This window comes from Manduca sexta, chromosome 8, assembly GCF_014839805.1.
Source record: "Manduca sexta isolate Smith_Timp_Sample1 chromosome 8, JHU_Msex_v1.0, whole genome shotgun sequence".
NCBI classification, from domain to species: Eukaryota; Metazoa; Arthropoda; class Insecta; order Lepidoptera; family Sphingidae; genus Manduca; species Manduca sexta.
In genome coordinates, this window is record NC_051122.1 from 10,657,839 (window position 1) to 10,673,548 (window position 15,710).

At 35.9% G+C, this 15,710-nt stretch overlaps 1 non-coding gene across 1 annotated transcript; it reads left to right on the forward strand.

The window, feature by feature from the left end:
- The first annotated feature begins 15,013 nt into the window (after positions 1-15,013).
- Positions 15,014-15,132, forward strand: LOC115440905. Its single transcript, XR_003938412.1, has one exon. It is a non-coding gene; the product is annotated as a 5S ribosomal RNA (ribosomal RNA).
- The last annotated feature ends 578 nt before the right edge of the window (positions 15,133-15,710 follow it).

The following is a 15,710-nucleotide window of genomic DNA, read 5'->3' on the forward strand; positions in this document are numbered from 1 at the left end:
AATAAATAGATAATTACCGATTATAAAATAATATGAAAACGCTACATACCGTTAGATTCATAAAATATTCCAGTTCTTCGTAAAAATCTTATCTCATAAGTCACTAAATTACTTACAACTATTTCTATCGTAATTAGATCTATCACGTCGGATGTTTATTATTACTTCTATTCCAAATTATAATAGAGCTAAAATTGTACATTAAAATCTGAATTAAACTACGTTCTATGTATTCCAAAGCTCATAATGTTGATCGCAATCGGTGCATGTTTAACCTTAGTTGGTTAGGCTTCGGAATGTTATGATTTTGGGGATCTGTAAAATTACAGTAACAACTAACTCAAAAGAGTGGTAATAACCTTATCTATTTCTCAGCTTAGCTTAGCTTGATAGGGTAAATACTTCTTTAAAACCAGTTTTCAAAATGATCCCAAACTCAACACACAAAATAGGGGTAAATAGCCTCATCTCTTTCTTAGCTCAGCTTAGCTTGATAGGTTAAATACTCATCCGACTCCGAGATTGAACCAATAAAAATAACTCATTTGTAAGCAAGTCAAAAACACTTTGTTCTGATTGGTCTATTTTTGAGATTGATCGATAAAGGGATTGGGATCATTTATTGAAATGGCGGAAGGTGTGTTAAATATCTTTAAAAATGAATAGTATATTTTATTAGTATTGTAAGATATCTATTGCGTGCGTCGTTAAGTGTCTTTATATTGACACAGATTACGATTCTCCGTATAACTAGGTGTTGTTCGTGAACCGTGGTAGACGGTTGCGGAAATGTACGAAATGCTATTAATTTTTTTTATAACTTTTATAAAATATGTTTTATAAATTCTAAAACAGAAGAAATCGTTGAAATCTGATGCAAAATCCACAAGTTATAAGCCATTGAAATTTGGTAGTAGTGGTAAAAATAGAAAAGAGATGAAATACTTGCATGTGACGTCAGCGGGCTTTACGATGCGTGCGAAAGAAAGGGATGGAGCGATATCCCCATTCAATGCCCACGCCTGCACGTTGCTATATTTGAAATTTGAATGACTGCATCATTTCTTATCAAATTTTAATGCTGTGTTCACATAAGGATATTTTTTTTTGAACTAATAGCTGTTACATATTAAAAATGCATAAAATAAAATATAGTCAAATACTCTATTCATGACGTGACGGTCGCTTTCACTCTACGACAATTTGAATTGATCCTAGAAGTACATCGCATCATAGCATTGCTTCGGTGGCGTAGATGTATTACGGTACGAATGCAGTGAGATCTCAGGTTCGAGCCCGGGTCGGGGAATGTGATATTATTGGGTTTTTCTTCTCAGAATCAGCCTGGAATCTTGCCTTGCGCCCGATATGGCGATAGGCTCATCCTTCATCACCTCATCATCATTTGATCACCAACTTTCCACTGTTTATCACACCATAGGTCGTAATAGACGGCCGAAAGTGAGTGCATCAGTTGCGTCCCTGTCTACCTCTTCAGGTGTAAGTGTATGATGAGAGAAAATGTTACGGAATTCCCATTATCTATTTTTATTTACGCTTAACATTTCTCAACATTGCTCTAAATAACTACATATTGCTATTGTTTGTTGATTAAACAGTCCCGTTTATTAGTTACAGTTAACCACAATGACTCATGATAACGGAGTTGATAAGAAACATTTCTTAACTCCATTATAATAAGTATGAATAATCGTAGTATATTTTATATCCGTCTGGATAGCGACCTTACACAAGGTGTTAAAACCCGCCATAGTGGCCCAAGTGTGTTGTGTCGGTACACAACACACTTGGGCCACTATGGCGGGTTATACACAGGCTGATTCCGGTGAATCAGCCTGTGTATAACCGGTTTTAATAGGCCGGCATAATTGTGTCGACTGTCGAGGGGTAACCATCTAACAGTCGACATTCTATTGCACCCCACTCCACTTACCATCAGTGGGGTCTACACTAAACATGGAAAAAAAAGAATTCACGTAGCAAGTGTTTTTTTATGTGTCTGTGATTTTTTAATTGTGACCATTTACTATCACATAGGCTTGCAAATAATATGTTAATAGATCATATCACGAAATATTTAATTAATACGGCTTTATATGAGATGGTTACTGGTAGTTAGGGCTGCCATCCGTCCGGTATTCCCTGGATTTGTCCTAATTTTAAGAGGGCCGTCCGGCGGGGGTATTTAAAAAGTGACTATTTTTTTTATAAATAAGTGATAAATTGAAATAAATCTTAGTTCAACATTCATTCCTAAACCCGCATTTAAGAAGGCACGGCCAAATAGTCGACGATCGAACGCCCCATCTTGAACCTACGCGTTGCAAAAAAAAAATTCAGAGGTATCCGGGGAAAAACCTATATTTCGCCCAAATGTCCGGTATTTTTGCTGTGTTCATACGGCGTCAGCAATTTAGGTGATGGCAGCCCTACTTCTAGAGTAAAGCATTTAACTTATGGTAAAAATAACTTTAGAACATGTCCTTAACCATAAATACCATGCGTTATAGTATTAAAAAAACGAATGTTGATTGTAAAATTCACCCAAAACGTCACACTAGCGCCATCTTTGAAATAGTTCATATGCATTTCCATTTTTGTTCCATTCGCCTTTATTTTAAACTAAGAAGAATAATATAAAAATGCAACTTGAAAATCGTCCGTCCGTATTGTCAATAAACAAAACATAGTAAAAAATGACCTGAGCTGATAGCGTGTGACAGCCCGATAGACGTTGTGGTCACTGATTGGGTTTAGACCGAAGTGTAATTTCAAGATATGTTATTCCAAAACTCGCCCCTCTGGATTTAAGTGTAAACAATGAAATAATAATTTTGATCTGGAAAAGATATATTATGGTATAGGTTAATAATATTATTTGATAATAATTCTTTGGTTTAAAACTTCTCTTCGTCATATATTATTTTGAAAACATTGAAAATTTACATTGTTTTTAGGTTTTATTTATAGTATACTAGCTTTTTCTGGCGACTTCGGCCGCGTGAAGGAGTTTTCCGGGATAATTTTTTTTTTCCGACAATACTTGATATGTATGAACCCTGATAGATAGGGCGATAGATTGTATGGACTCTGAATTTAAATTTACCTTGCAATGTTGATTTTTATTATGTTTGAGGTGCACTCTTCATTACAAAATGAATATATCACGAGACAACCCTCGTGCAATACAAAATTTATACGTTATATCTAAACACTTAAGAAGTAGTCATTTAAACTTAAAAATAAGTTGAACATAAAATTATTTTTATGAATGAATTATATCTTTAATAGAATGAGATAAGACGTTAAATTATTATATTTGTAATTTGGTCATAAATATTATGACCAAATTACAAAAATATTATAAACTAGCTTTTGCTCGCGGTTCCGCCCGCGTTATAAAGTTTTTCAGGCTAAAGTTTTCCATTATAAAAGTAGTAGTTTCCAGGGAGCCTATGTTCTTCCCAGGGTTTTAAACTGTCTCCATACCAAATTTTATCTTAATACGTTGGGTAGTTTTTGAGTTTAAGACGTTCAGGCAGACGGATGCAGCGGGGGACTTTGTTTTATAATATATTTTTTTAGAACTTTTTAAGAGGGATAATCCCGTCATACATCATTGTTTCATAACTTTAACCGTTTACGCAACGCACGCAACAGTAGCTCTCAAAACTAATAAATTGTCCCCGTATTTGCAACATGTTTCATTACTGCTCCGCTCCTATTGGTCATAGCGTGATGATATATAACTTAGAGCACTCCACGAACAAAGGGCTATCCAACGCAAAAAGAATTTTTCAGTTTGGACCGGTAGTTCCAGAGATTAGCCATTACTGCTCCGCTACTATTGCGTATAGCGTGATGATATATAGCCTATAGCAATCCACGAATAAAGGGCTATCCAACGCAAAAAGAATTTTTCAGTTTGAACCGGTAGTTCCAGAGATTAACCATTACTGCTCCGCTCCTATTGCGTATAGCGTGATGATATATAGCCTATAGCAATCCACGAATATAGGGCTATCCAACGCAAAAAGAATTTTTCAGTTTGGACAGGTAGTTCCTGAGATTAGCCATTACTGCTCCGCTCCTATTGGGTATAGCGTGATGATATATAGCCTATAGCACTCCATGAACAAAGGGCTATCCGACGCAAAAATATTTTTTCAGTTTGGACTGGTAGTTCCTGAGATTAGCGCGTTCAAACAAACAAACAAACAAACTCTTCAGCTTTATATAATAGTATAGAAGTATAGATAGTATAGAGTACAGATGTCGCAGTAGTCAAAGTTGCGTTAATGATGAGATGTGTATTCGTCTGCCAAGTTTGAATTTCCCGCCCTCTAAATTCGCCGCCCGGGGCACGGGCCCTGGCTTGCCCCCCCCCCCTAGATCCGGGGCTGACTGAGAGTGTTATAAACGTAAGAGTAGACAAATATAATGAGAAAGCTTCGAACTGCTAAGCTATCGGGAGTTACACGTGTTATTGTGAGTCAACCATAAAAGATAGACATATGCTGTCGTGGGATATTTTTACATAATTTTAAGGAGAACATTTCCGTCATACATGATTTCTGTGTAGCTTTAACCATTAAGGTTGCACACGCGACGGAAGCTTAAAAATGGAATAACTTCTCCCGTTTTCCCAACATTTACCTTCACTGCTCTGCTCCTATTAATTGTAGCGTGATGAAAAGTATACTATAACCAGCACAGGAGTATGACAAATAATTGTACCAAGTTTCGTTAAAATCCGTCGAGTAGTTTTTGTTTCTATAACGGTTATACAGACAGACAGACAGACAGACAAAAATTTTACTAATTGCATTTTTGGCATCAGTATTAATCCCTAATCACCCCCTGATAGTTATTTTGGAAATATATTTCATGTACAGAATTGACCTCTCTACAGATTTATTATAAGTATAGATATAGATTGTAGCCTATGTGTTATTCTGATGTATAACCAATTATACTGTAAAGTTACAACAAAATCCGTTCAGTAGTTTTTCATGAAATAGGAAGAAACTTACATCCATTCTCGCAAACTTTAGTATTTATAATATTAATAGGATTAAAATGATAACATAAAAATTGTTTATCAAAATGTAGGTGGTTGGAAGAAAACTCTAAGCTTCATTTTTTGTCAATGGTCCTCATTATTTATTAAACAACATAAAACGAAATAAACGTGTGCTCGACGAACTGCGCGCGCATTTTTATTAGGTTAACCCGACACCATGTTCTGCGTCTCATTAAATTAAGTTATAAGTATGCGTAATTTACTTAATAAACAGAAAGTGATGTTTCCATTGCGACGAATTCTCTTAGAGTAGAAGAAGTGGCATTAGGACGTGTAAAATTATTACTTTTTATTGATATTCCTGTTGCTCATAATTTAGACTTTTTAATTTACATCTACAGAGAGTTACTTATTGTAAAATATTTTCACGAAAACTCGTAAGTGATTTAATTCAGTAACATAATATCAAAATGACCATGAATGCCGAAAGAAGCATTAGATTATTTAGATTAGCTAATGGTTTGTTACAAAACGGTGTGACTGCCGCCTCGTTGTTGTTTTATAGGAATACCTTACCTGACTTGTCCGCCCGGGGTGGATTTCAAAATGTTATTTTTCTAAAAAATAGTTTTGCGGACTTTGTCTGCTTTGATTCCGCTAAACTGACCATTGATAAAGTAGAAATGTGTTTTTATTTTTTTACAAAAAGTGTAACGTCCAAACGAGTTTTCGAACGAGTAGTTGATTTTAGATATAAATCTATGGTATAATCTGATTTGTGTACTAATACTTAGGGCTTATGTATTTAAGAATCCATCTGGGTGGGTGTTATTGTCTATTTCTGAAGGTAAGCAGCAGCGAGCAGGTACTGTTCTCTTTCTAATTAAAGAAAGATGTAGCAAAAATCATTATTAGGCAATAGAATGACTCAAAGGTTAATTCTGTGTTGCTATGATTTATAGGTAGTTGTAAAGATTCCCATTACAATTCGTACAAATGTAGAGAAGTAGGGAAATAGAGAACGTGAAGCTAGATTAAACTAGATAGGTAACAGTGCTAAATTTATATTTTTTATGAGTTTAGGCCACTTTATTTCTGCCGCTTATAATGATTAATTAAATCGAGTGAGGGTCCTCTGAAATCTGCCGCCCCTAAGAGGCTGCCACCCATAGACCGCGGCCTATACGGCCTATTTACAAATCCAGGACTGATAGGTAACCATATACTAACAAAAGTTTTAAGTACATAGCCCCGGTTTTCGGTAGTTGCACCTGATTGTGTGACAATGAACACAACTTGTGAACAGGTATCGGGCAAGTTATATAAATTAAGTTGCCAACTTAAATTGACTTCGTATCACTATCCTCTCGTATAGCTTGGCTGTGAACTGAACGATCTGAGAACTATATTTGGTAGAATAATCTTACTCCTACCTTCTTATTTTATCTTATTAATGAATGCGAAAGTTTGTGAAAATGTTTGTATGTTAGTTACAAATAAACGCAGAAAGTAATTAAAGAATATGGATGATATTTGGCACAGAGGTAGCCCATGTGCTGGATTAACACATAGACTATTTTTTATCTCGCTTCCATGAGAAATAGTGGAAGTGAAAAACCGATTTTGTAAAAAGATGGCGCTGTTTTCGTCCATACGATTGTAGAGACATCTAGTCTCCGCCCTCAGATATTGTTAAACAAATAAATGTATTCAGTTTGAAGCCAACCTTTATCTACGAGTCCTTACTCAAAGTTCGATATTATATGGCAACATCGTGTTCCGATGAAACAATATATTAATTGTTTGTTATATTATAATGTTATTTGTTATTTATATTTGTTTTGATAAACGTGATGGAGCGTATATTGTATAGGCGTTCAGAATTTGGTAATGAAAATATTTTGTACAAATTAAATGTCGAAAGTAATGACAAACGTCAGTGTAAGCAGCGAAGATGATTATTATGTTTCTTAAGAAAATATAAGAATTTGAAAAATATGCGTTGCAAGCATTTATAAACTTGTGTGGTAGGATGGCTTGATGACTTTCAATTTTAGCATTTTACCAAGGGTTAATATTACTTATAAGTTAGTAAACTGAGCATTCTGATATGTTATTGAACAACAGTTCGCTAGTAAGAAATTAAAAATCACTGTTGTATGTATTATGTCAGGTTTGTCAGTAAAATTAATATTACTCAATAATTTTTGCTGGTGGTAGGATATTATATATCTGCACATATAGGGAACACCGTACACAAGGTTTAAGCCCGCCATAGTGCCTTACAAAGTGGGTCACGTTCATTGATCAGCCTGTATATATCCGCTTCCAACTCGGCATAATTGTGTCGACTGCCGAGGGATAATCATCTCTCGTCAGTCGACATTCTATTGGACCCTCCACTTACCATCAGGTGCAGTGGAGTCACTTTGTGCATGTATAAAAAAAAGAGGAGATTAAATTATGAGGATACAGCAAATAGAAATTAAAAGCATTCGGAACTAAACTGCCACGCTTACTTTTAACGTTTTATTTTGTTTGTAAATGGGAATTTTATTCGTAGTACATTTATTTTAAGAGTTGTTTTTGCCTACTTGATCTTCTATGATGCGCATACATAGACTAGACAGAGGTTTTGGGTTCGATGTGCGGGGCAATGCTATGTGGATAATTATGACGTCATTAGCATAGATTGAATGCTTCAAAGGTAACATTAGATACGAATTCTGGCCGTAATTTATAATATACTAACTTTTACTCGCGACTCGGACGTGTGAAAAAGTTTTTCAAGGATAAAACTAAGCTTATATTTTAAGTTGGACCTTTAGCAATACATTGTTGAAAACTGCATTCAATGCGATGCTTTGTGCGTGATGCGTACAGAAACAGAAAGACAGACAAGAATTCTACAAACTATATGTTTTGGCTTCTGTTGCTTTAACGAGAATCCCCATCTTAGTGTTTATTATATTTTTGTAATGTACAGTCATGTTTACAATTTTATTATATTATGTGTAGATATTATATCTTATTTGAAATCTAAACTTGACTTGAATAAGACGTCTTGATTCATTGACTTTGTCTTAAGTCAAAACATAAAAATAACGACAAATAAGGGAGTTTCTTCAAGAATTTTGTGGTTAATTTTAATATGTCATATGTATCTAGTAACTATATTATTAATTCATAGTAACTATTTGCAAAAGTAAGCGTGTAGAAATTGTTCCAGGTGACCCCTTTGCCACTGCATCACTTCATGAAAGATGCCATGAAATATATTGCATGTATCCTTGAGAGGTGAGGTCCATGAACTTCACACCCCTAAACCTTTATTCAAATACTATCCAGCGATAAGAACGATCAAAGAAAAACATAGATAAATCCGAGTATCGCGAAACAATGGCCGTAGAAGTTAACAAGTTATCTCCAGCTACCATTCGGTGAATTTTCGATGTAAACTTGTTGGCCGTTTGATGAAGATTACAAAGTAATTTGAAATGAGTACAAGCTGATTTTGGGACGTCATTTTGTTTATATAAAATGGAATATATTTACCTCACCCGGGTTGCCTCATTAAGAATCAGTGCTGCGGTATTAGATTGGTACTGCAGCAAGAAGAAATGAGGGTTGCCAATGTTGGAACAATAGGTACAATTTATATTTGTAATTTTATGTTTTTGTTCTTGTTTTGTTATGTTACTATGTGCACGTTTGTATGCAATATTTTTTTTTCATTCTTAGTATTTTTTTATCATAATATGTCCAACATTGGATTTCTGAAGGTAGTTGGTGTTAGGCAAGACGTTAAAACCAAACCTTTATCGAGTTGACCAGTTCGCGTTATAGGCAATATTATTAAAACTAATGTTTGATTTACTTACGGTCCATTCACAAGCATTACACATTTTTTGCTGATGGTAGGAAATATTTTATAACCACCCAGATAACCACCATAGTACACAAGGTGTTAAAATGCGCCGTAGTGAGTTTACTTATATATTACCACGTTGGTGGTAGGATATATATGCTCAGATAGCGACCAGCTTAAGCAAGGTTTTAAAACCTACTATAGTGGCTCACGTAAGTGTCGCGTTCCGAGATCAGCCTGTGTATATCCGGTTCCAACAGGCCGGCATAATTGTGTCGACTGTCGAGGGGTAATCATCTCTCGTCAGTAGACATTCTATTGGATCTGACTCCACTTACCATCAGGCCTAGTGAGGTAATTTTACCGTGCTTGTAAAAGATAAAAAAGTTCCATCCACACGGACCACATTTTGCCGCCGAATTCCACCTTTTGGACGATATCCTCTGCATCGCAACCATATTGCAAGCACAACTTCTGGCTGCATTTTGGTGTCGTTGTCGTACGTGTAAAAGGACCCTTATATTCCGAGTACTGAATACAGCACCGGATCTTGACTTTTTTCGAGGCGGGGCAAAATTCTGAAAAATGCCGCTCCCACCCACCTATATTTTTACCTTTGTCATCTTCATCATCATTTTGCGCCTCGCGAGAAATAATTTGAGTATTGATTGTACTGTTTGTGCCAGTAGTCAAAGTTGCATTAATGATGAGCTATGTATTCGTCTGCTAAGTTTGAGTATGCCGCCCGGGGCATAGGCCCAGGTAAGCCCCTCTTGGATCCGGGGCTGACTGAATACCATGTCGCTAAAAGCAACAAAGCCAAGTATCTCTTTCAAACGAGTGGGGCGTCGTTAGCCCAACCAAGATGCTATCAAGTGGACCACGTGCCAAATTTTCAAGAGTTTTTAAACTTAATTTCCTAGCCACAATGATCTTGGCAGCGAAGCAATGGCACGTAACACTCGCGTCTTTATAAATACAAATTTAACTTTTAATATACTTTATTTCTTTTGTATTCGTGATTTTAAATAAGGGGAATTTTGGATGTTTCAATTAGCCATTTAATGCTTTTATTAGGATTCCTTTACTAATATTATAAATGAAAAAGATTGTACAGATTTTTGGAGGTTTAGATGTTTGTGAGACGCAAAAACCGTTGATCGGATATGCATGACATTGAAATAACATTATTTTACGAATTTTATCGCGCTTTTTTTATTATAATTTTCTCCCGACGTTTCAACGATTTTGCAGCCTTCGTGGTCTCGGGCGGACTGAGGTGTTGGTCATCCGAAAAGTCAAAGTTACAACATCTACCTATATTTTACAAATACCTATATATTTAATTTTAGCTATTGATGGTCTGATTTGCGTAGAAATCATTACGGATTTACATGAAATATACACAAATAGATTTTAATAAAATACATTATTATAAACTATATTTATATCTATGATCTTTTTTTTTCGCTGGGTAGGGACGCCTTATCGGTATGAAGATCAGTGTAATGGTTATGTTGGCTTCATCGGTCTTACGGCCCAACGTCGACTCTCGGGAGCATCATCACTTAATGTCTTAGCATTGTCCGAAAGATTGAGTATCAATTTAGAAATTGACAAAAAGATAACATAATGTGACCAATTATTATCGAGTCGAGAATCTTAAGGCAACAAAATTATTGAGTTATTCAGTTTGATTGTCAATTGTTTTTAACGTACTACCTAAAATGATCGTCTTATAAAGACAATATTGGAGCCCATACAAGTGACATTTTTAAATGAGTTTATGATACTGTGTCACATCCATCATCCACCCCGCATCGCGTTTACTATTTTAGTTGGCAATCTAAATAATTACTTTCAATAATTGTACCTATTCAAAGACATTACCCTCTTCATTAGCGATATCAAAATTACCGTCGTGCCAACGTACGGTGACATAAAAATAACAGTAAAGGAACGGAACGAAGCACGCGGAAACTTAGCAACAGTATTTTTAATATAATTAAAACTGTTATTGGCGAAGACCTCGCTTGTTCAGGAGTTGCTACGTGTACGGTTGTGAATTTGTTAAAATGTACGAGGTAATTTTGTTTCAGTACCATAATGAATTAGATACCTAATTTGTTCTATATTTTATTTTTGAAATAGGTACCTATCTAGTTCTATATTCTTTCTATGTTTATTTATGTTCTTCTTTCCTACCAGCCCAAGCTGGCTTCTTTGTTAACTCTGTACTTTCATCTGTTTTATGTCCAATATAAATGTCATGTCAATCATGTCATATAAGCGACTTAATTGGAGAAATTATTATAATATAATTATATTTAAATATTCTCCTATACCTTGATTTACAATCAATATAACTACTAACTATGTACGCCTACGTTATGAATAAAGCTTTATTTATTTTATTTTTATTGCTTGAATAACGAGACGAGCTTGCCGTACGCCTGATGGTAAGCGATACGACCGCGCATGAACACTAGAAATACCATCTAACATCTTGAATTACAAAGTATTGTTTGGTATTCCACTGCGTTCGCCTTTGTAAGACATTAGATATTAGGTCTTATTATGTCTAGTAGTTTTTTTTTAAGCCATCTTCGTTTCGCAGACGATGTAGTCATATTCGCCATGAGTGCACCAGAACTGGAAAATATGGTTACAGAACTCGCAGCAGAGAGTCTGAAAGTTGGACTATCAATGAACATGTCAAAAACAAAAGTTCTCACCAATAGTGAACACCAGAACATAACAATAGGTCTAAGCCGATTAGAATATGTAGAAGAATACATTTATTTGGGACAACTTGTTTCGTTTGTGAACAGCTCAAAAAAAGAGATACATAGAAGAATAGCTTTAGCTTGGAAAAAGTATTGGGGTCTGAAAGAAATTATGAAAAACAATTCCATTAATATGCATATAAAAAAGAAAGTTTACGATATGACAATTTTACCATGCCTGACATATGGCTGCCAAACATGGTCACTGAGGAAAATAGATGAGGAAAAACTTGCAATCAGCCAAAGGAAAATGGAAAGGAGTATGCTTCAACTACAACTGTCCGATAAAGTAAGCAACACTATCATAAGAAATAAAACAAAAATAGCAGATGTAAGGAAAAGAATCAGAACACTAAAATGGAACTGGGCTGGGCACATATGTCGCTTAGAAAATAATAGATGGGCAAAGCGCATAACGGAGTGGATACCAAGGGAAAACAAAAGGAAAAAAGGAAGACCGAAGATAAGATGGAGGGATACCTTTGATCAAAGATGTGGAGGCAACTGGATGCAACAGGCACGCGTAAGAGAGGTGTGGAGGCAACTAGGGGAGGCCTACGCCGCAGAGGCGACTACTACTAATTAATTAAATTAAGTCACAAAACTTTCTAGGTATAAGATTAAATTTTAAATGTAAAGTTGAGTAGTGGAAATAAAGGCTTTTTATTTTATATTTTATTTTATTTATGTCTAGTAGTCACACTGACTACATATTATTCAAACCGAAACATAACAGTCGTATTAATTTAAACAGTCATTTAAAAATATCGTACCGAAATATTTGATATAGAACGCGTACAATATAATAATTGTCATAAAACTATACGGCCAATCCACACTATACAGCCGGCAGTTCACGCTGGACTCATTACGTCACCACCGGGTTCGGCCGCGCCCGCGTAAACCATTTATGCAAAATAAAGCATAATTTAAAGTGACACAGACGGTTTTAGCGTGGCAACTTAATTGTCTAGCCGTTGGCTATTTTATGATAGTAATTTTGATAAATATAGACACTCTTTAACAGTTTCTTTATGAACTATAAAAGGGGGCAACTATAGTTAAAGCTATAAGAATTGTCACAACAAATAAACGCTAAAGTAAAAGCCATGAGAGTTACCATTATATAAATGTTATAATTTAAGAAAAATAAACTACAGTTACAAATACTCTTAATGATTGGTGTACATAAAAGAACTAGCCAATCTTATATCTTAATTCTCAAATGATATCTCAAATGACCAATATCTTGATTAGCATCACGGGATCTCGGGATCAAGCCTTCCCCAAATATGTTCAGACCTTCATGTTGAAAACGACATGTATCAGATCGACTGTCATTCTTCATAATATTTAGTATTTATGTTATTGCGTTAGTTGACAAACTAGCACTGCGTCCGCCCAGTGGTAACCGAAACTTGTCGCCCATAGACTATGACAACGTGGGGAGTACAACCAACTCGCTACATACAGGGAGGAGAATATTATTTTAAACTTTGTATAAAGGACAGATCACAGCGCTCAAGAAATACTGACAAAAACGGGTCAGTTCAGTCATCAGTCCGTCAATCCAACGCCGGCAGTATGTACCAGCCACATAACGCGTCAAATTGACAAATCTCACGCAGACGTATATTAATTTCAGCGCCATCAAATGAATATTTACGTCAACAGAAATCACGTCTACGAAATTATATGGAACGAAAACATGTTTGCGTTTCTGAGCGTATCTTGAATAACAAATTTCATCGTTGTATGTTGATTCGTTTGATTGGTCGCCCGTTTGGAGTTTACGAGTTTTATGTGTGAAAAGATTTTGTTTTTTATGTATTTTTTTATTTTAATGTGGGCAGGGATCTAGAAAGCCTATTTGGAATCAATACAAATAATTTAATTAAAGAGTTTACGAAAATTTAGTTTACATAATGGTTTCTTATGATTACCTACCAGAATGTTAGGTATACATTGAAATAAATCTATGTTTCTGGAGTTTATTATATTATAATTTTCTTCTATAATCAGACACATTACAATGTATAGTTAGTTACTAAAACCACCTTAGTTTTAAAACCGCATGTTGACCAGAATTTACACGACATAAATAAAAAATGTATGGAATAATTGGCAACTCATCAACTTAAATTATGTCAAATCGAAGCCAACTATTTCCTTTGATACCAGTCAGTGCATTATCTTAAGCCTTACAGATACTGAAACCTAAATTGTTTATTAACTGATGAGTACAAAAATTCGTTTCAAACACGTGGTCTAACTGTTCTAAGAATTCGAACTAATCCCAAAACTATCTTATCTAATTGAAAGCAGCCAGACTAACGTTAAGGAAGCAGAAATAGTCTCAAGAAGGCAATTAAGTTTATCTAAATCTATCCAGGTGTAGGGAAAGTAAAAACCAACTAACCAACCTCAGGAGTCCCGCGGGTAGAATCTGGAATGCAGTTTGAAAGTCAACAATATGCACTTCATTTTGATTTCTTAATAATATTGCGTCTGTTATTTCTATGCTTTTGAAAACTGAACTATTTAATAAAGTTGCAGAATTTGTTTATATGAATGGGCCAATTTTAGGAAATATTAGTATAATAATAATATCAGCCCTGTATTATATACTTGCCCACTGCTGAGCACGGGCCTCCTCTACTGCTGAAAGGGATTAGGCCTTAGTCCACCACGCTGGCCTAGTGCGGGTTGGTAGACTTCACACACTTTCGAAATTCCTATAGAGAACTTCTCGGATGTGCAGGTTTCCTCACGATGTTTTCCTTCACCGTTAAAGCGAACGATAAATTCACAAAGAATACACACATGATTTTTTTAGAAAAGTCAGAGGTGTGTGCCCTTGGGATTTGAACCTGCGGACCTTCGTCTCGGCAGTCCGTTCCACACCCAACTAGGCTATCGCCGCTCTCAATATTAGTATACTTAATCTAAAAATATTTTACTGATAGGATGTCCTTTTGGGTTATTTGGGCTTTTAGATACTTACAACTGATTCCTTACATTATATGACTGCCTCGGTGTTGTAGTCATAATTTGTAAGTAGTATGAGTACGACTACGGCATTGCGGTCCTGGGTTCGAATCCCGAATCAGGCCAAAAATAATTGAGATTGAGTTTTTCCATCTTAAAAATTATTCTCCGGTGAAGAAACAGAGAGGTCATCTGTGTTTGCGCACACACTTTGTGCACTATAATATCTCCTGCGTACTTGGCTAAATATGATCCGGCACATGACGCCATTATAGTGTTTAACCTTGTGCGGTGCGCGTCCAGACCCGTCTGTATGGTGAGGGTGTCGCCAACGTCCATACCACGTTGAATATACCGGTTCTCGTCCGATCACCGAAGTTAAGCAACGTCGGGCGCGGTCAGTACTTGGATGGGTGACCGCCTGGGAACACCGCGTGACGTTGGCTTTTTGCTTTTTTATCTATACCTCGCTAAGCCCTTATATCCGTCAACTATTTGATGTTGGTCAATATAAGCCTCACGGGCCCTCACCTATCGCTATAATTACAGCTAAATTCTGACATTTCCAACGACACACATTCTGACTTTTCTATAATTATGTGTGTATTCTTTCCCCCTTATTCATAAACGTTTTTTATCTAAGGACGGAGTAAAGCTGTGATAACAAGCCTGTTTCTCAGTGCCCAACGGCACTGAGAAATAGACATAGGGCCGTTGTGATTGGTTATTATTGTTGTATTTCAATATTAGCCAATCCCAACGGCCCTACGTCTACGCACTGCGAAGACTGCCATGCCGTCAGCACTGAGAAACAGACTTGTTATCACAGCCTTACTCGATCGTTCGATAAAAAACGTCTATGAATAAGGGGGTTAGTATTTATCGCTTGCTTTAGCGGTGAAGGATAACATCGTGAGGAAACCTGAATACCTGAGAAGTTCTCTATAGGACTTTTGAGGGTATGTGAAGTCTACCAATCCGCACTAGGCCAGCGTGGTGGACTAAGATCTAATTCGTCTCTGTT